This window comes from Lactuca virosa, chromosome 8, assembly GCF_052849685.1.
Source record: "Lactuca virosa cultivar CGN04683 chromosome 8, Lactuca_virosa_CGN04683_v6, whole genome shotgun sequence".
Taxonomy (NCBI): domain Eukaryota; kingdom Viridiplantae; phylum Streptophyta; class Magnoliopsida; order Asterales; family Asteraceae; genus Lactuca; species Lactuca virosa.
Window position 1 is genome coordinate 78,706,705 of NC_136433.1, and position 27,640 is coordinate 78,734,344.

General features: G+C 36.4%; 1 non-coding gene across 1 annotated transcript; it reads left to right on the top strand.

Annotated features, from left to right (window-relative positions):
* Positions 1-14,670: 14,670 nt before the first annotated feature.
* LOC145135317 (small nucleolar RNA R71) lies at positions 14,671-14,777 on the top strand. Its single transcript, XR_013719780.1, has one exon. It is a non-coding gene; the product is annotated as a small nucleolar RNA R71 (small nucleolar RNA).
* Positions 14,778-27,640: the final 12,863 nt, after the last annotated feature.

Genomic DNA, 27,640 nt, shown 5'->3' on the forward strand with positions numbered 1-27,640 from the left:
CAATGGAGAAAATCTTGAAGTTAAATCGGTGTGATGAAAGCCCACAAATTGAAGCATGTCAATATCCTCGTCTTGTAGGGATGTTACTTCATCTTCAAGCTATCAGGCCTGATATTGCGTATGCGATAAACATGTTAAGTCAAGTTGTGCCAAATCCCCGAGTGGTGCATATAGATGATGTTGTGACGGTGTTATGTTATCTCAATATAACTCCAAGTCAAGGAATCTTAATATTGAAAAAAGAGGGCGGATTAAGTTTGGTTGCATATTGTGATGCAGACTAGCTAGGTTGTGCTTATACAAGGCTTTCACGAATGGGATATTTACTTTTGTTAGGAGGAATGGCAATGTGCTTGGGGGGGGGGGGGGGGGGAAGGGACAATCATCTGTTGAGGCGGAATATCGCTCAATGAAAACTACTCTTAGTGAATACTTGTGGGCTACTCTTAGTGAAATATTGTGGGTAAATTGGTTACTGAATACATTGCAGGAAACTCCATTTGGGCCTACACCACTTTGTTATGATAATCAGGCAGCTAGGCAGCTAGACACATTGCCAATAACCCAGTTTTTCACGAACAAACTAAAAATGTGGAAATTGAATGTTATCATGTTCGAGAAAGGATCGAGACTCAAGAAATTCAATGTATATATGTTTATACAATTATATGAAGTTTCAAGTGGGAGACATGTTTACAAAAGCATTGGGCAGGTGAAGATTACAAAGTTTACTTTTCAAGTTGGGCATTCGAGATTTATACACTCCAACTTGAGCGGTAGAAGATTTTGTATTTATCCTTCGTATTTATCTTTAATCTTTTCCCTAGCATACGGAAGCTTGTTGTACTTAGATTATTTATACCATGCGTTGGTTAATGAAGAATAACTCTTTCATGAGTTGATCACTAAATTTCTATATGCCGCTAAAATGCAAATCTTAAACGATTTCTACAAATGCACACCTAGAAACCAGCTATCTTACTCATTTCAAATATTTTCTTTTGTTTTGTTTTGTTCAAACATAAAGAAAAACCTTTCCCGCCAAACCGTCACGGTTTAAAAAAAGTTCTTAAGTTTATGAGACTAAAAATATTAGTATTCAGTACAATAATAATTTATCAATGTACATGTCATAATATTTTATTGGCATATTAATATATTATATTATTAGAGACATGACCTACCCATGTGGAGAAATAACATACACAACTTTTTATATATTTCATGTTTCACTTTTGAATTTAGGACCCCTAACTTGACTTCAGTTTCTGACATGTGTATCAATTGTATATGTTTCAAATTAAATGACATTTAACATTTTATGTTTGTCTAAAATTAATAAATTTTCTTTATATTTATAGGAATATAGAAAACGTAAAATACAAAAGAATAACCTATTTCTTTCCACTTTGTTAAGATAATTGTTCAACTTTTTCGGTCTAAACATTTGTATTTTCGTGACTTATTCCGGCGAGTTTATACTCTTTAAACTTTTAAAAAGGTTTACGGGTTGAATATTTATATTTTACTTGTTTTTTTTATATAAAAATATTTTTTTTGGATAATGACTTAAAAGGTAATATATTTTTTGATTTGTATACATTTGTTCACTGAGTTTTTTTCGTCAATATTTACCCTTTCAATCTGTTAAACTATACACATTCAGTCATTATGACCAATTATTTCAGGTTAGGCGAAAAAATCACTTAATAGGCTAATATATTTCTCATTTTGTATACATTTAGTACTTATTATTTTTGTATACATTTAGTCCTTAATATTTTTTGTTTCAAAATGAGTTTTTTTTTTTGTACTCATTCAGTACTTATGAATGATTTCTTTAGGTTTTTCTCATGACATCTTACGTGAGACAATCATTGATGAGGTGATTGGAGTTGTTGATGCTTATGTCTATCGTGATCTCAACTGTTTGGTTGTGTAGGTCTTATGGTTTGACGTAGGTCTTGTGTTCTGAACGTTGTAACTTCTTCGTACGATATCAGATTTTAACGATCTTTATATCCACGTGTTCGTTTTTTGAGTCTACTACAACATTCGTTAAGATTACTCCCGTTAAAATGTAATATATTTTTACTTATGATTTTATGAAAAAAAAACATCCATACATGCATTCAGAAAAAACATATGGATATAAAGATCGTAAGTAAAAATATATTACTTTTTAACGGGAGTAATCTAAACGAAAGTTATAATAGACTAAAATACAAGCGTATGGATATAAAGATCATTAAAATTCGAGATTATATGAAGAAGTTATGACGTTCAGAACACATGACCTATACAACCAAGTAGTCGAGATCACGATGGACATAAGCATCAAAAGCCCCAAACACCTCATTAATGATTGTCCTACGTAAGATGTCGTAAGAAAACCCTTACGAAATCATTCATAAGTACTGAATGAGTCCAAAAACAAAAATGACTTATTTTGCAAAATAAAAAAAATTAATGACTAAATGTGTACAAAAATATTAAGGACTAAATGTGTACAAAGTGAGAAATATATTACCTTATTAAGTCATTTTTACCGGCTAACCTGGAGTAGCCGGTCATAAGGACTGAATGTGTACAGTTTAACAATTAGAAGGGGTAAATGCGGAAAAAAAAAACTCAGTGACCAAATGTGTACAAATCGAAAAATATATTACCTTTTCAAGTCATTATCTTTTTTTTTTGTTTATGACTTATTGTTACTTCAAGAAGTTATCACGCCATGACAATATTTTTTCCCCAAAAGTCATCTAACTTTAACATATTTTCCTCATTACAATAATTTTTTGTATTATTTTTATTTTGTTAAAAGTGGTATTATTTTGTTAATTTTTTTAAATACGATATTTTGTTATATTTTTTTGGAACTCACAGAAATATATTGAACCACTGCTTATGAAGCAACAAGGCAGGACAAAAAACAAACTACAAAGTTTTACAAGACATTACAAAACATTAAAAGGAGAAGAGACCCAATCCACCGATTAACAATCCTCTTTTCTTCCTCTATGCTTAACCAAATTAAACTTTACCGTAATAATATTATCCGCCAGTTTTGAAGCATTAGTTTTCAAATTGTTGAACTCCTTATCGTTTCTCGTCTTCCAAGTGCACCAAATATATCCATAAAGAATAACCCATAGGATTTTCCGTTTTTAGGGTAATTACCCCAAGCAGCAACGAACTTTAAAAGATCTCTTACCTTTTGAAATTGAGGCGACGTGATGCTGCACCAATTCAAAATCCAACTCAAGGATTCACGAGCAAGGGGACAACTAACAAGAAAATGGCCAGTTTCATCCTACCCGACATCGTAGAAATGTCAAGAGGAGGTAGGGACCGAAATACCCCTCCTCAAAAGATCATTAGCAGAGGGAGTAATGTCAATGGACCCAGGGTTAGGTTAGGAATAATTAATATTTATCTAATATTAAAAGATAAATAATAACGGTAGACCCTAATGATACTCTAGTGATGAACATGCGATCTATGTGATGTATATGATGTGTGTGATGTATGTGATCTATGCGATGCATGTGATGTATGTGATGTTATGCTATGCGTGTTTTCCTAACATTGTACTTATGGTTGACTCACTTAGCATTCGCTTACACTTGTTTCTTTGCTTTTTGATGCCTTGCATTGTTACATGTAGCATAGTTTTTCGGCTTGGTGAGGATGGGACTTTCGGGTAGTTACATTCCAGTTTATGTGTTAGGTGTTGTTTGTTTTTTCTGAGGCAAAATGTCTGCAGTCTGCGGACCACATTTGTAGACGTCTGCAGTAAAAGAGGTGGACCAAACATCTGCAGTCTGAAAAAAGAAGACTGTTTGTTTTTTTAACATCTGCGGGCTACTAAAATAAACTGAAATCTATATAAACTGATTTTTTTAAACTTCAAAGTGATTTTTTAATATTTTTATGACTTTGTTATAAATAATTAACAAATCTAGATCAACTTTTATGTATTATTGTATAAAAAATAAAAATAAAAATGGTATAAATTAACGTATATATTTGATAAAAACCAACAACTTTGGTTGCAAAGTTATAACTAAACATTATAATTAGTGATCAAAGAATTTGATACATAAATGAATGGAAATAAACTTCGATTTTTTCAATTAAATCCATTAAAAACGTACCATAAATATTTTCTCGAGAAATTGACGATATTGTATTAAATAATGTTTTACAAAATTTGGCAAAAAAATATAAGAATATATTATGATTTTTTTTCATATTTATATAAACAACTTCAACGACTATTATTGTAATAAATCTTTATTTATGAATTTGTCAAAAATATCATTTTTGTATCGTCGAACGTTTTTTTTAAGTCTGTAGTCTTCAGAAAAACAAACAGTCTGCGAAGGCTAATGTCTGTGCGTGGTCTGCGCGGCGCAGACAGAAGAGGCCACGCAGATCTGCAGACAAAAAACAAACACTACCTTAGTATTGATACCATTTGTGATGGGTTTTATACAAACAATCATATGTGTGCATGCAACCCTAAATTGGATCTATGTTTTCTCTATTAGACATACAAACATTGAACACAAAATAGAAAACCCTAATATGCATATAATAATTCGAAATCTACATAAGAAAGATTAGAATACATACCTTTGTTGCTATATAGTAATAACAACTAATTCTTGAAGATCCTTGCTTTTGAGAACAAGTACCACAAGCGTAGTACCTTTAATGGCTCACAAACACACTAGGGCAAGAGGATGAATATGAAAGAGAGGAGAAAGGAGTCACTTGCTCAGAAATTCGGCTCTTCTAGGGTTTCTTGGAGGTACACAAATTCAAGAGCCAAGGGGCTCTATTTATACTTGAGGCTAGCTAGGGTTTTAAGGTGGAAACCCTAATTCCTTAGCTTAGGGCCTAAGCAAGTCCATAGACCCTTTCCTTAGGGCTTGGACGAAAATATCTAGAACCTTTTAGGGATTTTCGGCTCTCTCTAATAAGGGTGATCCAATGGCCCAAAACCACAACTATCAAATATTGCAAAACAACCCCTGCACTTTTAATCAGTTCCTTTAATCCCGAAATTAATTTTTGATAAATACTAATTAATAATATGATTTATAATTAATATATTATTCTTATAATATATTAATAAATCATTTTTATGCACCAATTTATTATTCCAAATAATAAACTCAGCCTTTCTCTCCAATAGTCATCCTGTCTAGTTGCCAGTGTGAAGGCAACCCAAAAGGACCATGCTACTATCAAATCAAGTTCATACCAATTATAGTTATGGGCTTGAACACGTAATCCAACAGTCTCCCACTTGGATAAGTCTAATAACTATAATTGCAAGTATGACTCCAAAATTTGACTAGCAATCGTAGCTCTCAAAAGCCGCTGTCAAACTCTGACCTAGTCAGTTACAAGTCCTTAAGATAAGGGATCATATAATCCTTCGTTCTGCAAGATATCATGTGGAAAAAGACATGGAACAAAATCATTCTCATTGTCCAACAATTTGTTTCCCGATTTCTGATTTGTTTGACAACGAACTTAATTAAACACATCAATTCAGTCCTGACCGAGGCCGACACATAAGTCAACACAAAATCATCGAGGGGCCCAAGATATCGCTTTTACCCCTTAGGATAAAAGGAACAGATAAAATTTGACTTATATGCTTGTACTATTTACTCATCAAATCGTACACAACAATACGTTTTATAACATCAAGTTACTGATGCGTTTACGCATTATCAATGCACAACCAACTCGTAAACAAAAACTAATATATCTTGGTTTAAAGATTATACGATATTATCGTCTCACAATTATTCGTGATAAATTCCATGAAGTAATTCAAATGAGCGTGAGTTTAATCCAATACTCAAATCCTATTTCAGGAGTACTCATGAACGCTGCAACAAACTTTTGCTATTTATAAACACTTAGACAATCTGCAAGCCAATTCATGACAGTCTTAATTCACCACTTACTTCCAAAGTGTGATTGACTGTGGATAATTTGAATATTCCAATTATTCAGGAAGTAAAACATGCAAAAGTGAAACACAAAATAAACAACTGACAAAAGATAGTAAACTTTACTCATAAATAAATCTTCCATTATTTAATCATCAAATGTCAATTACATTTATATTGTTACAAGTTTCTAACTATCTATCTAATCAATAAAACTAATATCGCCCTTCATACCAATGCTCCTTGCATGTTGAACTTGATTAATCCTACTCAGACCCTTTGTGAGGGGATCTGCAGGATTCTCTTCTGACAATACTCTCTTGACGACGAAGCGTCCTTCTACCCGATGTATGATGAAGTGGTATTTTCTGTCTATATGTCTGAATCTTCCATGATCCATTGGTTCCTTGGTTCAGGCAACCGCTCCTTCATTATCGCAGAAAACCTCCGTGGGCTCCTTTATGGCTAGTACAACTCCAAGGTCTCCAATGAAGTTCTTCAACCATATAGCCTCCTTTGACGCTTTGCTCGCAACTATATACTCTGATTCGCACGTTGAATCAGTCACGGTCTCCTGCTTGGAACTTTTCCAAGTCACTGCTCCTCCATTTAGGGTAAACACCCAGCCCGACTGAGAGCGGTAGTTATCTCTGTCGGTCTGAAAGCTGGCGTCACTATACCCTGTGACTCTTAAGTCATCACTGCCACCAAGCATAAGGACCCAGTCCTTAGTCCTTCGCAGATACTTAAGAATATTCTTAACTGCTATCCAGTGAGCTCTACCCGGGTTCCCTTGATATGGAGTTACCATGCTCAATGCAAAAGCCACATCAAGGCGAGTACTTGTCATAACATACATGATCGAGCCAACGGCGGAAGCATATGACACTCGACTTATTTCTGCTATCTTTGCATCAGTACTTGGACTCTGAGTCTTACTCTGTTTGGTATTGCTCTGGATAGGTAACTCCTCTTTCTTGGAATTTTCCATGCTAAAACGTTTTAGCACTTTATCTAAGTAAGTACTTTGACTAATTCCAATTAGTCTTCTACTCCTATTTCTCAAGATCCTTATCCCCAGAATATAAGCAGCCTCTCCTAGATCCTTCATAACGAAACACTTCCCAAGCCATGACTTAACCTCCTGCAAGGTTGGAACGTCGTTCCTTATGAGTAGTATGTCATCAACATACAATACTAGAAAGCTAACTATACTCCCACTAGCTTTGACATATACACAAGACTCATCCTTACTCCTAGAGAAACCAAACTCTTTGACTTTCTCATCGAAGCAAAGATTCCATCTGCGAGATGCTTTCTTCAATCCATAAATGGATTTCTCAAGCTTGCACACTCTATTGGGGTATTTAGCATCCACAAAACCTTCTGGCTGACACATGTAAACATCTTCAGCCAGCTTCTCATTAAGGAAAGTGGTTTTGACATCCATCTGCCAGATTTCTTAATCATGAAATGCAACTATGACTAACATAACCCTAATTGACTTGATCCTGGCCACTGGTGAGAAGGTCTCATCATAGTCAACCCCCGGGGTTTGAGTAAATCCCTTCGCAACCAGCCGTGCCTTGAACTTGTTCACCTTTCCATCCACATCGGTCTTCTTCTTGAAGATCCATTTACACCCAACTGTCTTTCGACCTGGTACATTGTCAACCAAGTTCCAAACTTGATTGCCATACATGGAATGGATCTCGCTGTCCATTGCCTCTTTCCATTTGGCAGACTCAGGGCTTGCCATGGCTTCCTTGTAGTTATTAGGTTCAACCAAATTTATCAGTGTACTATCACTGGTAAACGTATCACCTTCTATAGTTATATGGAAACCATATAATACAGGTGGGACGCGAACTCTACTGGAACATCTAAGAGGTAACGACTCGTCAACTGGTTCAACAGGAATCTCTTACTCAGGTTGAGCGCTAGTGTTAGAGGTTCCTTCACCGCTTGATTCTTGAATCTCTTCAAGGTCAATTGCCCTCCCACTATCCTCTTGGCATATGAGTTCCCTCTCGCGGAAAACTCCTCTCCTTGCTACGAAGACCACATTATCACTAGGTCTGTAGAATAGATATCCAAAGGATTTCTATGGGCAGCCGATGAAAATACACCGCTAACTTCGAGGTTCAAGCTTGTCGTAATTCTCTCGTCTTACGAAAGCTTCACAACTCCAAACCTTGATATGTGCCAACGAGGGAGCCTTCCTTGTCCACATCTCGTGAGGTGTTTTGGAAACCTTTTTAGTTGGGACTAGATTAAGGATATGGGCGGCAGTCTCTAAGGCATACCCCCAAAATGATATTGGTAGCGAAGCTCAACTCATCATGGAACGAACCATGTCTAACAAGGTTCGATTACGCCTCTCAGTCATACTATTAAGTTGTGGTGTCCTAGGAGGTGTTAATTGTGAAACAATTCCACATTCCCTAAGATAGTCGTGGAACTCGATACTAAGATACTCACCACCTCTATCAGATCTGAGCATCTTGATCTTCCTGCCCAATTGATTCTCCACTTCTTTCTTAAACTCTTTGAACTTTTCAAAGGTCTCTAACTTATGCTTGATTAAGTAGACATATACATATTTGCTATAATCATCTGTAAAAGTCATATAGAAGCGATTTGCATCCCTTGTGGTGGATCTGAAGGGCCCACACACATCTGTGTGTATGAGATCCAACAATCCTTCACCTCTTTCACAAGTACTAGTGAAAGGTGATTTGGTTATCTTTCCAAGCAAACAAGACTCGCACGTTTCATATGACATTAGGTCAAATGACTCCAACACTCCATCCTTTTGGAGTTGGGCAATGCACTTCTTGTTGACATGTACAAGACGACAATGCCACAAGCATGCCTTGTCAAAATCATTAGACGAATCAATATGCAATACATTATTTCCTAAGTTATCTACAACCATCACAATTTCAAATACACCATTACAAGGAAATGCTTCAAAATAAAAAGTACCATTATAATAAGCATTTATAGAACCATTTTCATTATTAAATGAATATCTAAATCATTGTCTGTACAAACCATGAAAAGAAATAATATTCCTTGTCATTTCTTACGAGTAGCAACAATCATTTAAATTTAAACCTAACCCACCACTAGGCACTAAAGAGTAAACTCTGATATTGGTAACAGGCAACGATTTTCTATTGCCCATTATCAGGTTCATGTTCTCATGCTCCACATCCCTACTTCTTTTTAGTCCCTGCAAGTCAGAACAAATATGAAAATCACATCCTATATCAAGGACCCAAGAACTATCATGTGATGAGTTTTTAGATAGAATAGTATAAATACCTGTAAAGGTGGGCTTTATCTTCCCATCCTTAATGTCCTTCAAGTACTTCAGGTAGCTTCGTTTCCAATGCCCATTTTCATGGCAGTAGAAGCACGTTGCTTCTTTTGGATCAGAGGAGGGAGGGGCAGAACTGGTTTTACCTTTGGATCCACTAGAAGAAGATCCATCATGAGACTTTCCCTTCCATTTCTTTGGGGGAGCTTTCCTCTTTTTCCCTTTTCGATGTCCAATAGCCAGGACTGGGGTAGCTGCAGGAGTGAATTCAACACTTTTTCCTTTTAATCCACTTTCAACAGTTCTTAACAAACCTTGAAGTTTGCTCAAGGTGACTTCCTCCTTGCTTAGATGATAAGTCATCTTGAACTGATCATAGCAGGGAGGAAAAAGTGCAAGACTATGTCTATAGCCATCTCTTCATCAAAGTTGACATTCAACTTGAGCAATAGATCCACATACCTCTGCATCCTTTGCAGGTGGGTCATGATGGACTCTCCATCCTTTATCTTTGTTGTTATGAACGAGGTGACAGTTTCATACCTATCTTGACGTGCTCTTTGATGATACTTTTCCATCAAGTCCTGGCACATCTTGTCATGCCAAAAGTCCTCATAGAACCGCTGCAGCTCGGGAGTCATAGTGGCCACCATAATGCACGACACTTTGGTCGTTTCTTTGCATTTGGCCCTATACTCAGCCACTTCTTCGGGAGTAGCAGTGGCTTCATCTATCTCAACGAGTTCCTTGTCGAGAATATGTTCCTTGTCCTCGTAACGTAGGGCCATTTTTATGTTTCTGATCCAATCACTGAAATTGGATCCATCAAATGTGACCCTCCCACAAATGTTCAGGAGCGAGAGTGGGTTCGAGGAGTTGTTGTTGGAGGAGTTTGAGCCAGAAACGATGTTTGGGCCAGACATCTGAAAAAGAAGAAAGACAAGTTTTTGATTAGATAGGAAATCCTCAATATAACACCCAAATGAAATATTAAGGCTAGGACCCAACACAATAATTCACAATTTAGAAAAGGGATGCTGTAATCCAATTGTAAACTATTTGAAGGTAGGTAAATGACGATTTACCAATTTCACCACGAAAACGAAATTTAAAATGAATTAGGTTTTAAATGAAATTCCTAGATCTTGGAGATTCATTGAACTCTTTAATGACATGTTTAATCTCGATTATGCCCTTCAAGTTTGTGACTCGGATACCGAGGATCACAAACAATGTGTGAATAACCATGCAAATTAGCTTGGTACTCTCGATGTCAATTACCACCTAATCAATGTGCTGGTAGACCACACATGTTCCATTGATCTATGATAATTTACGAGCTACCCATTGCCACTCTTTGTTAGTCCAAGTTAGTGTGTCAGTTAACCGCACACGCTCCACTAACGACTTGACAAAGTGCAATGTGCAATTTCATGGATTAGCATTAAATTCACATTTTCCTAAAGTAACTAAGATTGAGAATTTATAAAAACATTATTTACTTTATATTTATCAATATACTTATTAATGAGAGGATTAAAGTCCTATCCTACCCGTTCGGCTAACGACCCTCCACCAATCAAGGAAGCGGTGGGTGAAAGTGGACACCCATTCAACCGCTATTTTATAGGCAGATTCTTTATACCCCCCTTATAGATCGGCTTCATGAATGAGGCCTACTAACGGTAAGGCTGAGTCTTCTTATACATATATAATATTAGGCTTTTAATTATATATATATATATATATATATATATATATATATATATATATATATATAGTATAAGGGTGTATTTTAAACATTTCAAAATACTAGGGTTTTAAATCTAATTTAAATTTTTTGAAATTAATACCTTTTTATTTAAAATCTTAAATATTAAATACCTTTATTTAAAAATTATCGAAAATTAAACAATTAATTTAAATTATTAAATCTCATAAGGATTATCCATTAAATTAAATAAATAATTTAACCTAATTCCATTATCCCCTAGATTTCGAAATTTTGGGAAAGGATATATCAAAATCATTAATTATCCATTTAAACAATTAAAATATAATACCTACGCAAAACCCTAGATTTTCGAAATCTAATATTCGGGAAGTATTTTCGAAATTTATAGGGTTAACAAACCCTAAAAATCAAAATCATGAGGGTCAAAGGAAAGGTTCAAAAACCCTAATCAAATTTCGAACCTAGAGTTTTGAAACCCTAATTTCGAAAAATCCAAGCCCTAGGGTTTAATTGCCATAAACCCTAAGTTTTCAAGTTCAATCTATTGTATCAAATCTAATTGAAAATAAAAACCAAAAGCTCTGATACCACTGATGGTTTTATACAAACAATCCTATGTGTGCATGCAACCCTAGATTGGATCTATGTTTTCTCTATTAGACATACAAGCATTGAACACAAAATAGAAAACCCTAATATGCATCTAATAATTCGAAATCTATATAAGAAAGATTAGAATACATACCTCTGTAGCTATATAGTAATAACAACCAATTCTTGAAGATCCTTACTTTTGAGAACAAGTACCACAAGCGTAGTACCTCTAATGGCTCACAAACACACTAGGGCAAGATGATGAATATGAGAGAGAGGAGAAAGGAGTCACTTGCTCAGAAATTTGGCTCTTCTAGGGTTTCTTGGAGGTGCACGAATTCAAGAGCCAAGGGACTCTATTTATACTTGAGGCTAGCTAGGGTTTTAAGGTGGAAACCCTAATTCCTTAGCTTAGGGCCTAAGAAAGTCCATGGACCCCTTCCTTAGGGCTTGGACGAAAATCTCTAGAACCTTTTAGGGATTTTAGGCCCTCCCTAATAAGGGTGATCCAATGGCCCAAAACCATAACTATCAAATATTGCAAAACAGCCCCTGCACTTTTAATTAGTTCCTTTAATCCCGAAATTAATTCCAAATTAATTTCTGATTAAATACTAATTAATAATATGATTTCTAATTAATATATTATTCTTATAATAATTTAATAAATCATTTTTATGCACCAATTTATTATTCCAAATAATAAACTCAACCTCTCTCTCCAATAGTTATCCTGTCGAGTTGCCAGTGTGAAGGCAACCCAAAAGGACCATGCTACTATCAAATCAAGTACATACCAATTATAGTTATGGGCTTAGACACATAATCCAACAATTTGGATATGTCGTTGATTTTTCTTAACACTTGTTTTTTAGAACTTGTTTTGATTTGGTTTATGAACTTTATTTTGATGAATGATGCTTTTGGTAATAAAAGTAACATTGGTGATGTTTTCATTAAATTCAAAATAAGACTTCTGCTAGCGTATTCTATTAAATAAATGTTTTAAAAATAAAAAAAATTGGGTGAAAAATCACGATGTTACAAGAGTGTTGGAACTAGAACCAACATTCACAAATATAAAGGAAGACAAACTGATATCAAATTTTTGCAGCCCCGTGATAATATAAACGATGTTAAACCACGTTGTGACACCCGTTTATTAGAATCGATTAGTGGATGGTATAAAAGGAGTCAAAGGCATGGGTTTTGAGGAAAACCATATGCCACGACGTGACATGAAGGGTGTCATGATGTGGCATCCCAAATGAAGAACATGTAGGCAAAGCCAGGTTAGACTTCAGCTAGTTACGAGCAACAACAGATGATGGGTCGAAACGACCCTTAAGGAGAAAGTGAGAAAAGTAGTTCGACTTTTGATTTCGACCTCAAGTTCCAAGAGAGTTACAGCACGAGTAGGTGAAGGTTGTGAGTTTCTATTTTGTTGTGCTGGTAATAGAAGAAAGAAGTCTTTTGTTAGAATACTTATAAGGTAAAAGTTTCTTGGAATACATCTCAAGGAAAGGTTGATATTTCCTCCCGAGCGACTGATAGGATTTAGGAAATTGTCGAATTCCCAAGTACATGTCAGATAGCTAAGAGAACCATCCAGGTTTGTACCTTCACGGATGAAGGATATATCCTTGCAACAGAGGATTAGGAACACAATATGCATCATTGTTTTCCATAGAGATCCTTGAGTACTCAAGACATACACTAGACTTAGGGATTTGATTTCAACCATAGGAAAAGATTTACTTAACCCATGCCAAATGATTTTAGCAGTAGGATCAACGTCAAGGGAGAGAGTGTTTTCGTAAGTACGATTAGAAAGCCATAGGTGGAGACCATTCGGAAAGGACTATGCCCGTTAAGCATATAGTAATACTTCAGTGTTACTTTAAGCATCATGATAGAGTACATGTTTTGTTTAGTTATTCCTTTAGTCGATAAGCGTAAGAATTAATAGACGAATAAGATCTAATTCAATGTTCATATGGTAATACTTCAGTGTCATTAGTGTATTGATGTGTGTAAACTCAACTAGTTTTAATCCTACTTTTAATTATAAAATTGACACACAAAGGCAATGGACCTGATATGGCTTAACAGGAGGTTTATTTTTCTGATCAGGTGTCGGACTCGTCGAGTCCATATCGTGGACTCGGCGAGTAGGGTCTGGGTTCAGCTGGGTCTGATCTTGATTCTGCTCTTCTGCCTCCTTCTCTTGCACCCGCTTCGGGTCTTCGTTTTGAATAGGGGACAGAGGAGTAATTATCTTTCCACTCCTAGTTGTCATAATATTTATATGTGCGCCTTTTGGATTATTTTCGGTGTTACTAGGAAGTTCTCCCGGTGCTCTTTGATTCATTTGTTGGGCAAGTTGCCCCAGCTGCTTCTCAATGTTGTGAATAGATGCTTACTGATTCCTTAATATTGTTCTTGTATCTTGTATTGCAGCATCGTGGTCATTGTGTCTTTTCTCGGATGCAACCACAAATTTAGTGAGCATTTCTTCTAGATTTGGTTTCTTTTCTTGTACCGGCTCCTCCTTTTGGTAAAAACCCCTTGCCTTTTGTCTAAATTTCTCCTCCCTCGCTTTCTTGTACTCATCATAAGGAAGCCATTCTTTCTTAGGTTTTCGCCAATCGTCATCAAATCTATCACCACTAGAATAGCATACTTGCACTTTCTTATTCCCGTTCTCGTCCAAATCACAATCTCTAGTTAGATGAGGCCCATTGCAATTCTCACATCCTACCCGAATAGTATGGATTGTTTGATCCATTTTATCCATCCTCCTATCCATGGTTTTCAACATTGCCATAACTGCCGATAAATCTTCAGAAGCTGCATAAGCCGATCCCTTGTTTATATCATTCCTTGGATTGTGGTATTCTCTAGAATGCTTAGAGAATTCTTCAATTAGTTCTTTGATCACCGGGGGTGCCTTCTTTGTGAGGGGTCCTTGAGAGTCAAGGAGCTGCCTAGTTGTTACATTGACTCCATCATAGAAAATGGAGACTTCTTGTTGGCTATTAAGATCATGATGTGGGCAATTCCTTAGTAGACTTTTGTATCTTTCCCATGCCTCATAAAGGGACTCTCCAGCTTGTTGTTCAAAGTTGGCAATAACTTTCTTCAACTTGGCTATTTTCGAAGGTGGGCAAAACTGGTCAATAAATTGTTCCTTCATCTTTTCCCATGTAGTGATGGATCCGGGAGGGAGTGACTTGAGCCAATCCTTTGCAGTACCTTTGAATGTCACTGGAAGCATACGAAGCAGCTGGGTTTTGCGAGGCACATTTGGAACATTAAAATAATCAGCCACATCATTGACTTCATCCAAGTGTTTATAGGCATCTTCGTGGTCTTTTCCGTAGAAGGGGATCTCCTTGAGTTGAGCAAGTATGTGACCCTTAAGCTCAAAAGTGGCAGTCGCGGGAATTGCGGGTTGCACAAGTCCCGGGCCGGTATCATCCCGTATCCTCTTCTTCCATTCGCCCATGGGAACTTCATCGATGTTCGCCATGGTGTTGTCAAAGTCACCTTCTAGATCGCTACCTTCTTCAAATTCACTTTCTTCTCTTTCGGACTCGTTCACGATGTCTTCCTTGATTGGGTCTTCGTTTTCCAAGGAAGAGGTGCTGGATGCTCCTTATTTGCTGCTCTTTTTCTTGCTAAAAACGGATTTGAGATTCTTCAAAGGTGAGTTCTTTGAAGAAGCGGATTCTCCAACGACTTTTCCTTTGTTCTTCCTTAGAGCGGACTCCGGGTCTTCAAGTGGAGGAACCAAAGACGTATTGGATCCTCGGGTCATGTAACAACTGCAACCAAAGTAAGAAAAACGCGTAAAAAGAACAAAAAGAAAATAAAAATAAAAACTGCGAATCAGCGATGGGCTCGCCGAGTAGCGTCGATTGCACTCGGCGAGTTCAAGGCAGAAACAGAAAAAAAAAATCTAATTAAATTTCTAAAACAGAAAACTATGAAAACTAATCCTAATAACTAAATTACCTAAAAATAACTTTATGCAAGATAAATCTCACACAAAGGATCGATAAAACTAGAAATTAATGCTAATTTTTGAACCGTTCCCCGGCAACGACGCCAAAAACTTGATGTGTGTAAACTCAACTAGTTTTAATCCTACTTTTAATTATAAAATGGACACACAAAGGCAGTTGACCTATCAATTGTGGTGTAGTTAAATAAATAGGGTGTCGAACTTAGGGAACGGAAAATTAAAACTAAAAACTAGAATTAACTAAAAACAAGTAATAGAAAATAGGGGTTTCTCTAGTTTTGCAAGACTAGAAACTTAACTAAAACTTAACTACTCAATTAAAAGCTGAAAACACATAAAAACAAACTAAATTCAATGATCAAAAAGGGTTTCTGTTTAGGTTCAACTTATTTACTCCTATGGTTAATTTTTATGATAATATAATAGATTAATTGTTATTGGTTACCGACTCTAGTGATTAGATTCACATTCGCTATTACTAATCCTTAGAAAAACATACCAATTCAAACAATGGCCAGTTGATTAAACTAATAGATTTCCTAGGTTAATTATTCGGATTAAATAAGACTTGTAGCTAGCTAATTAAATTTGGTGATTCAATTAACCTCTTGTTGATGGTGTATCACACAAGCTCACACATTAATTTACCCATTCTCTAATTAATCCTAGTTTCATGTTCATTATTCCTAGGCATATAGTATTGTGTTCACATAAATTATATGAGATAAGCAATTAAGAGATGTTCATGCAGCTTAATCACTTAACAATTAACAAAAAATAGTTGTGGTTAATGCATAAGGGTCTTTAACAAGCTTAATTTAACAATATCACCAACTAACAATTAATCAAAAGAGTAAATTAAACCATAGGAGCAAAATTGTCTTCCCCAAACAGAAACTAACGAAATTAGTTCATGATTTCAGTGTATGAAAGCTTAAAAACGAATTCAAATAAACCTAACATAATTCTATTCAAAGGTAAGTGGAAAATTAAACCTAAAATGCCTTAATCTCTTAAGAATGAAGGATTAGGGTTCTTCACACGTTCTTCTGCTCTCCAGCAAGTTCCTTAGTTGCCAAGTAAGTTCTCCAAAAACCCAGAGAGTCCTCAATTCGGGTTTGTGAAGTCTATTTATAGTTTTCTCAAAACAGGGGCTACTTGTCGAGTAGATAACTGACTCGACGAGTCCCTTTGTTGAATCCGTATGCGGCAAGGACTTCTCGTATTTCTTCGCGAACCTTCGTGTATACTCGTCGAGTAGACGACCCTACTCGCCGAATAGCTTCAGAATTAAGCCTTTTCCTTCTTTCTTCCATTCCCGAGCTTTCGATCGTGACTCCTGCTTCCTTTTGCTTCCGAGCACGACTTCTGGACTGAAAATATAATTCAAACATTATTAAGTACCTTTTGTCCATAATATGCAAATAATTAGCTAATGATTGATAAAAATCTATACTAAATATATGGCTAAATATGCAAATATCATGTATCAGTGTAAGAACTTCAGCACATGGACATACAGATCAGACACTGTGATCAGTCATTAGTTCCAGTGGTAATGCCTTTAGTGAATGGTGCTCTTTGTGCTGATAATGCCTTTACTGTCTTTTGGTCATCAGGGGATGATATTCATTAATACCAAAACTTCAAAAAAGGCTTTAGAAATGCTCCAAATCTGATTAGCTAAGGCACCTCAGATCTGGTCTTCAGTATTCGACATCTAGACTACAGTGGATGGTGGAGAGCTAACATATATCTTCAATATCAGTCTTCAGAAGCATCAACATATCTTCAGATAAACAAACTTTGACAAATCAGCTTGTCTAAGTGAATTATTTACACTTTTTTAGACCAGACTGACTATCTACAATGAGCATTAAAACTATAATTATAATGTATATATTTTGCATCATCAAATCTATAAAAATAGGATTCCAACATGTCTATCTGTCCCTGACTACATACAACTTTATCTATTGAATGGAAGACCAGGATCATGCCCCTGATAGTAATATGAAAGACCAGGATCTGGCCCCTAGCAATTATATGAAAGACCAGGATCTGGGCCCTGGCAGTTGTATGGAAGACCAGGATCTGGCTCCTGGAAGTTGTATGAAAGACCAGGATCTGGCCGTTGATAGTTGTATGTAAGATCAAGATTTGGCCCTCAACATCGAAAGAAAAGACCATGATTTGGCCCATGGCAAGATGTAAGACTATGATTTGGACCATAACATTCACTCGGGGTTGGATCAGACCCGTTATTTCATGTATGTTTGTTACGTATGTTTATGTAGATAGGAGATCTGGTTGTTCGGTGCTAGAGCCGAAATCTTATGTAGATGCATTGTATGTATGATGGAATATGTGGTATTTTGGGTAACTTACTAAGCTTTATGTTTACATTTATGGATTAAACATTTTGTAGGTCGTTCGTGAGAAGAGCTTGGCAGGATTGTACATACACATCAAAGATGTTCGTTTCTGCAGTTTTGTAAATTTAAATATGATAATGTATGGTTTCAATCAAGAAAATGTTACCAAATGATTTTTGAAGAGAATGTTTAACTGGTTATGCTATTTGAAAAATGAAAAATATGTTTTTAATTTTCAGGATGTTCCACACGTTCCTTTAAGTGTTTTTTCACCCAATACTAAACAGGCTTCCTGGATCAGTTGTGCATCCCACAGATAGCCCTTCTTCAAAGCGCATTAGGGTCCATTTTGAAGCGCCACAACCATTTGAAGAGGAGAGCCCAATTAAGCGAAATCAAAGAACCAACTTCGAGACCGCCTCTATCCTTCGGCCCAAGAACAACATCCCACTCCACCCAATATACTTTTTTCTTTTCTTCACCTCCTCCCCACAAAAAAATCCTCCGCAACTTTTCGAGGTGATCAACAATAGATTTTGAGACTTTAAACAACGAAAAATGGAATAAAGAAAGGCTGTCTAGCACCGACTTGACAAGAGTCAATCACATGCCAAAGGATAATGTCTTTGCTTTCCAAGCATAAAGTATAGATTGGACTTTCTTGATTATAGGCTGCCAATAGCGTTCTAGAGACATATTTGCCCCCACCGGCACCCCTAGATAATTGAAAGGGAGGGATGTTGCATCACAACCAAGAATCCAAGCACAACTAGCCACCTCATTGTTTGAAAGTTCGATACCGTACACCTTAGACTTGTTGATGTTTACTTTTAAACCAGAGGCTACATGAAAACATTTTAAAATTATCACAAGATTCGAAAAATTAGAGCTTGATCATTCCCCAACTAATATTGTGTCATTGGCATTGAACAAGTGTGAAATCAAGGGGCCGTTGTTTAGAAGCTTGACACCGTGAAACATGGAATGATCACAAGTGGATTTCATGGCCACGTTTAATCCTTCCATGGCAATAATGAAGAGAAAATGTGAAATCGTATCATCTCAGCAGACTCTTATAGTAATGGGAAACTCCTTAGTAGTTGACCCATTAGTAATAACGGAGGATCTAGAAGACGAGAGGCAACCCTTGATCCACTAAATCCAGATTTTGCGAAAACCTATTTGAATCATAACCAAAAACAAGTACTTCCAATTTATGCAATCAAAATCCTTATCGAAATCCACCTTGAGGAGGAACATCTTATTTTTGACTTTCTTAGCCCATATACACATCTCATTGATGATCATTGGACCATCATGAATGCATCATCCTCCAATAAAAGTTGTTTGGACCTCATCAATCACAATCCGAATAACTTTATTTAATCTACAGGAAAGAGTCTTGGCTATAATTTTATACACACTCCCAATCAAACTAATTGGCCTATAGTCATTTAACGAGAGTGGGTCTTTTGATTCGAATAGGAGGCTTATAAAAGACAAATTGCCCCCTCTACAAAGGCATCCAAAAGTTTCAAAGTGTTTGACAAATCACATTATGTCATCCTACATAAGGGCCGAAAGCGCTTGAAGAATTTGAAATTGAACTCTTCCGGGCCTGGAGCCTTTTCGCTTCCATATTTCCTAATGGCCTCCTTGATTTCATTTAACTCAAATGGAGCCTCGAAGAAACACCAGTCAGCAACAGAAAAAGTTTTAAACTTTGGGTTAGTAAGAGTAGGACGATCCTGATAATGTTCATGAAGTTTAAGTCCAAAAAACTGCCAAGTTTCCTTCTTGATGTCTGCCACTTTAGTGTCCCACTTCCCATTAATCATAAGCCCTTGCAAATTGCATCTCCTATTTTTTATCTTTAAAGAGTTGTGAAAGAAAGCCGAGTTCTCATCTCCATCACAAAACCATTTAATTCTCAGTTTTTGCTCCAAATCCAATTTCACCATCTTCTCTAATTCAAGAATATTCTGTTTTGAAGCAAGAAATTTCATCGTCAGTGAGGCAACACATTTTAGCCTCAAGCTCGATATTATCCACTTTCTTTCTTAGATCAAAAAGCATCTTAGTTTCTTTCTCGAACTATACCCTCCTCCAAGCTTTGATTTCCTCTTTGACACACTTCAATTTGTCTGACAAATATCTATCAGGAACACCACCACCCTGAAAACTTTCCCACACATCTTTTACAATAACATCAAAATCGTCCCGAAGGATCAAAGAATTAAAGAAACAAAACGGTGGGGGACCAAAATCCATAAACTGAGGTTTGAGAATAATTGGGCAATGATCTAAGTATTCTCTAGGAAGAGCCAAGATCAATGCATTTGGGAAAGCCGATACGAACTTAGGATAGACCAATATCCGATCTAACTTGCTAAGTTTTCATGCATCATCGCAAAAATACTTAAATTTCCTTCCTCCCATATTAAGATCAATTAAATCTGCATCAAGAATGAACTTATTGAAAATAGAGGAAGTAGAAGGATATAACATCAATTTAAATCGTTAATGAGCATGTCTAACATCATTGAAATTCCCAAAAAATATCCAATTTCCAAGCCTGGTGTTCATAAGATTAATCAAGTTTATCCAAAGAGATTTTTTCTCTGTCGGAGCCTGAGGGGCATAAACATTTACAAAAATAGTTTCTCCACCAACTCCTCTCCAAAGCCCAGCAACAACTAAATAATAGTGAGTCTTGATGATAATAAGCTCTTGAAAAAAATCTCAAAAGGAAATAAGGCCCCCCGATCTACCTATGGATTCTACGAAATCAAAACCCACATCTTGGTTACCCCACCGGTCAACAATATTACTAGTCAGAAACATTAATGATTAATTTATTTACATTTAATAAATTCAATGAATTAAATATTATGATACAATGTATAGTTATTTTACTAAACACACAAAAAAAGATAGGGAAAAGTCTTGACAAAGCCATCAAAATGAAAGAAATCGGTCCCATTTCGTTTTCTTTGAAAGGCTTTCAACACTTGAAAGGAAACTGGTGAGGTGTCTTTTAAAATTTACTTGCAATGAATTTGCAAGACACAATGTGGATTTGTGGTTGATGAAATAAAAAATCCAATTAAATATATGACCTGCATTATTGTTCTATGAGTTTTTTTAGCAATTGTAGTCACTAAAAAACCATGTTTAATTATCCAGTAAGATTATGATAAGGTATAGTTTGTAGGTTCGTAGATCGGACACAAAAAAGAAAGAACAAACAACAAAGTTATCACAAATATGTTTTCATTAAGAAATGATTCTCACAAAGAGCATCAACACAAAGCGACTATTGAGGTTTTATTGAGTACAACTTGAGTACACACATATATAGTAACACTAGTAACAATCAATCCTGAAATTTAGGGGATTGAATCTAATCTAAGTAAACAGACTGATCCCAATCACTAATATTGAGGAATAGTCAACCGACAGCTACTATTACTATAATTACAAAATACAAAGTAAATACACTAGAACTAGTGATCACACGCTGAGGCTAGCATTGAGGATGTAAGTTGGCGCTGGCACTGGCACTAAAACTAATGGTCAACGTGTATTAGTACTTAACTCATCAGATTATAAGGTTCGACCTTCCAATCTCCCCTAATCTGATGATGTCAAAACTAAATCTAATTGCGTCGTCGGCTTCATCCAAAATTTATTGCTTCATCCACTAGAAGTTATCTCCTTTAAGCTCTTCAATGCGCTTGATTTGTTCTAGTGAGATCAACCAGTGATAATCTTGTTCCACTTTTTCATGACTTATGCACTCCAAGCAAAGATGAAACATATGCTCAGTGGGAGCAGTGAGAAGATCTTCAGTGCGTTGAAAGCACATCCGATTTTTTTCATCGAGATAGAAGATGCCATGTTCAGGCTCTCGAATGAACAAATGTTGAATCGGCTCGACACCCACTGGCAACCTGTTGTTGATGTAGATAGTGTCAAAAGGAATAAAGAACTTGGCATATTTGGATTGCCTTTGCTTTGGGGATGATGCTAAGGTGGAAGGCTGATAAGGAGGAGCTGAAGGCACTAAATTCAACTTTTTTTACTTTATTGATCATTTTTACAGTGCAAATTTTAGTTCCTGAGCATGATTAGTTTTATGCTTGGAAATTAAATCTTGAATCTGAATCCACTTACTGTAACCATACTTGACTAATTCACGAGCAAACACAATTTTTGTGTATTTATACTTAGCTTTCTTTTAGATCAGATGAACCTTAAGTGTTTCATCCTTTGGCTTAGTACACCTAATCTTGATGATAGGATCAGGTTTAATTCTCCTAGCTAGAACGTTCTCATATTTCTTCTGGTCAATATGATCATTCAGCTCATAAATCCTTTTACGTTTGGTGACCATATTGTTAAAGAATTGGAGATTTGATCATTGTTCATTGACGCCTTCTTCAACAGAGGAAAACTTCAGTGCAAGCTTAGAGGAACGACGTTCAACATTCTCCTGTTGCTTAGAGGCATTATACTCGGTGAGAATTTGTCTGACCTCCTCAACTGGAAATATCCAGTCCCTGGCTACTGAGTCTAGATTGACTATGAGCTTTATTTTCTTCCTGGGAGGAGCAAATGAACCTTCACCGTCAGTATTATGAACTCCATCTGAGGAGGTGGTGGTCTTCCTTTTCCTTGTGATGAGTTGATCATCATCAGACTCAACATCACTATCCGCGCCTTGAGGAATCTCCCCCTCAAGAATAGCTTATGGAGAAATAATGTTAAGAGGCACAACTCATGGCATAAAGTTCGTATCTAGAAAGCCTTCATCATCATCAGTGTCAGGCTGGTCATCATCAGAATTTTCAGCGTATACCACTATTTGTTTATCACTCTCCCCCTTTTTGGAAACATCGGCATGTTGAGGAGACCCTGGACGAGTGTTAAGAGGGGGAGAGGGAATTGGAAGGGGAGGATTTGAAGGTGGAGGAGGTTGAAATGAGGCTCAAGGATTTTTACCAGAAGGCGGATGTGGTTGATCATCATGATGAGAGCTGGAGGGAGAATCAACAATATCTTCAGTGTCATCAACCATTGACAAGATTCATTTTATGTGAGCCACACCAGCCTCAATATTGGTAAGACATTGTCCCATTGACTCAATCAAGTTGACCAATAGTGTAATCTTTGACACCATTGTTGTTTGAAAGTCAGGTAAACTTGATTCCCCTGAAAGGTAACAAAAGTTTGAAGGGGAGGGAGCTGTGTAAAATTAGGAGCAATGGAACCAGCATGAAGTGGAGATAACCATGGAGGAGTGTCACCAGCGTAAAGGGGAATCGTATCCGTGTGAGGAGGAGTTGACCTATGCTGTGAAATAGGAGTTGATAGCGGAATAGATAAACCAACTTGAGGAGGATTTAATCCACTATGCGTGATAGGTTCAGATGAAGGAGAGAGAAATGGAGAGTGGAAAAGAATGTGTTTATTTAGTCTTGGAAGAGATACCCTGGCTGAAATCGGAGAGTCAGATAAATGACCTTCAACGTCATCTTCATTCTCTCCAAGTGCAAGCTGAATAGGTGTGGGAGCAATAATCTATGTTCTTGATCAGGTATAGGAACCACTTCAAGATCTAAACTATTGTATGGAGAAGATTCACTTGAGTCACTGGAGGATTTTTTGTCATCTTCTTCATCTTCACCCTTGTCGGGGGAATTTTTGGATTCTTCATCCTCATCTTCTTAATCTTCCTACATCCTCATAATTATACGAATGTTCTGTCGAAAGAAGCATCCACTAAAATAAGTGAACATCTCCTTCTTCGAGGCTTGCATTTATTATTTTTGAGGAAATAATTGGAGATGGAATAGATCCCCATGAATGATGTAATAACCCTTTCTAACGTGTGCCAAAAGAAGAGCAATCCAACGTTTCTATGGCACATATGTTGGATGCTTGTTTCCAATGATACACTCCATTATCTGATTGAAGAAAAGTTGAGCAAAATCTAGGTTCTTGTCATGAACGATGGCATAAAGAATTCTTAACTCAAAGAAATTCAACTAGTCCAAGCTATTAGTTTTGTGCCCAAGACATTTCCCTATGACCTCCTTCACATACTTCCAGCCAACATTGAGGCACTGGCGAAGAACATATTTTTCAGGGTCTCGTTTACCTTAAAGAGAGAGAGGGAGAGAGAGAGAGAGAGATCATACCCAATTTATTGAAGAATTGATATGCATCTGGCTTTAGAAGGAGTCTCGCCATATGCATCTGAACGAGGGAGACGAAGAATTGACGTATGAGAACAAGAGATATTTCGACCCTTGAATGACCATCTTCGATAGTTTCGAAGTTTGTTTTGAGTAATTGAACTCACATAATTGCTTTAGGAATAAGGGCTCTGGAATGTCACTTAGAGCATAACGAAGAGGGCAACACTTCAAATATTCAATGAAGTCTTCGATGCCTAAAATTTGATGTAGTGGTTGAATGACATATGTGAAGGCGACATTGTTGGCTTGAATGACAATTGGAGTATCAGGGGTATTAGGAGCCTTTAGAACATCTGTAGCAGGAACGAAAACAAAGATAACTCGAGCCATTGATGAAGATTGTGAAGAAATTTGAGTGAAAGCAGCATAACTTTGAAGAATATGGAAATGATATGAGTGGGATTTTGAGAATATTTGCTTGAAAAGGGAAATGGAGTGACCTAGGAGAGAGAAATCTACTATTTATATTCAAAAAATCCCGCCTCTTTTCATGTAATCATTGGGGGAGAGAAAGTGTCATAAAAACCTCGAATCCCAAGGTAACGGTTTGCATTCTTATCCTCGTCTAAAGGTTACCGTTGAAGAGTTACCATTTAAAACCAGTGTATCACATGTGGCAGCACAAGGTATCAGCATGTCACGAGTTGCAGAGGAATGATGGATTGGTTAGTGATGTCTCCTGACAGTGTGTTGTGATACTATAGATCATCAACATAGTATTGTGAAATCTCATCAGCGTATGGTTTAAAATACTGAATCATTAACTTCTTTATTAAAGACAAAGTGCAACAGTGGGTAGTTGCGTTTAATATACACTGGAACATGATATACCCATCGACATAGATTTTTCAAGTTCTTATCATCGTATGGTATCTTATGCTGATTTATAAATCTTTTAAGAAGAAAAATAGTGTGAGAAGGGGTTGGTGCGTGTGATAGACTACGACACATAGTCTAACCATCGACACAGAGTTTCGAACTTTTATAATTGTATGGACCTCCTCAAGCACTTTTTTTAGAAGAAAGGAAGTAACCCTTTGTCAAATAAGGACTTGGCAAGTATCGCTTACGCTGATGACAATGCAATCAGGTTAAACCACAGGGTAATTCTCGATGTTTTAGCGGAACAAAAGACTTGATGCATACGAAAAGCATGCTCCTAGGGATAGAGTCTGAATGAATGATAAATCATAAAAAGAACACCTAAGCCTTATAAATTTTTTTTTAATAAGGAATAGGCAATCTTACACTTGAAGGATATGTCAATGCATACGAATCAAGGTGAGTGGGTGACTCAGTGTCATCTCAGTAGATGGTCTTGCTGACGAGATACTTAGAGAGATTTAGTCACATACAACAACATGCTTCTAGGGACAGATAATTTTCAAAAGTTTTCATACTTTTGGTTCATTAGAACAAGAAATAAGAGATAGATGATGCTTAAAACACAAAAAGTATCTTGCAAACAAGAAAATGGAGTTCATGTCATTGACAGCATGCCAAGTTCAGCGATCAACTTGTTCAAGGTGTTCTCATCCAGTGCCTTGGTAAAGATATCGGTCACTTGATCACTGGATGGAATGTAAAATAGTTCAACTTTGCCTTTCTGAACAATATCACAGATGAAGTGATGACGGATTTCGATGTGTTTGGTCTTGGAATGTTGAACTAGATTTTAAATCATCAAAATTGCATTGGTGTTGTCACAATAGATAGGAGTATTGGTGAATGAGAATCCATAATCTTGTGATTCTGAATCCATAGAATCTGAGCGCAACACCTTCCAGCGACAACATATTCCGTTGTGGTGGTGGATCAAGCCACTGACATCTGCTTCTTGCTTGACCAGCTCACAAGTCTATTTCTCATTAATTGAGCTCCTCTTGAAGTACTCTTTCGATCGATACAACATCCACCATGATCAGAATCAGTGTAACCGAACAGCTTGAGTTCATAATTAGTTGCAATAAATATTAGACTAAAATCTAGTGATAATGATACTAGGTTTCGTCGAATGAAATAAAATTGTTAGAAACGAAGCGCAGCCCGAGTTTGGAGTCATCACTTTAACAAGTGAGTGCATAGTTACTTTCATCTTACACATAGATATGAAGTATCTGGATAATTACATGCTTATGTGCTTATTATCTATGCCGTGAATATTATGTGTTAGATAAGATATTATGTGATGATGTTTAACTGATTTAATCATATAAGTATTATATTCTTACAAATATGTATCGGGTAGTGACGGGTGATGAGAGATAGATGATGACAGAAAGGTGATGATAACTAGGTGATGATAGATATGCGATGACGAATAGGTAATGCGAGATCAGAGATGATTATAAGATGCCATAACCTTGACCTGCGATGTTGCGATGTAGTCATGTACCAGAGTATAGATGGCAACCACTGACTAATCTAAACAAGTCATGTGGAAACACTGGCACGTTCATAATCTATAGGTGATGAATTACGAGTTCAGGCGATGTAGTAACTATGTATTCATGCGATGATAATCTAACCCTCACTAGACATGTATTGGGGGAGTAATCCCTAAATCAGTACTGTCTATGCGATATAGGTGATGATCCTTAGGAAAAGCCCTTAAGAACAAACATATAAGGAAATGCGATGTAAGGCGATGAGAGGTAAATACGATATAGGAGATGACCATTGAGGAAGAATAAATAAAGATAATGAGGATGAGTAATCGGGTTAATTGTTTGGCATGAAGTATGTGAAGAAACAAATTAACTATATTATTGTTGGTTGAAAACCCTATGTACTCACCAGGTTTCCCAACCTGAACCACTTAGTTTATTTGAATCACAGGTATCGATACGAAGATACATTACACTAAGAGATTAAAGGAGATGTAAATCATTAATGTAAATGAATGTAAGGTCTGTTTATGCTTATGTTTATGTATTGACAATGACATCCTAAAGTTTTAATATAATCAAAATACATTTCTTCGGAAATGCTTTGATAATATATTTATCACGTTTTCTGGGAACAAATTCCGCAATATTAATCTTCAAAAAGAATACTCTGATTTTAAAATAAGCATAAATAAAATTTTTAAAATGACCGTGAATTTGGGGATGTCACAGTGATCCTGTTGTTTGTCATGAGTATGTCATGGCTTATGCTTCATTATCTATGATAGTATGTACTTTTTTGTATAATTATTTGTTTGAACACGTTTAATTAATGCAATATTTATTTATTTTTCTAACGTCTAACAACATGTTTATCAGATGGGAACGTTATTTGTATGGACTTTCATGTAAAATCTACTAAGGGTATTCTCGGAAGATTCATCATAGAAACAATAACC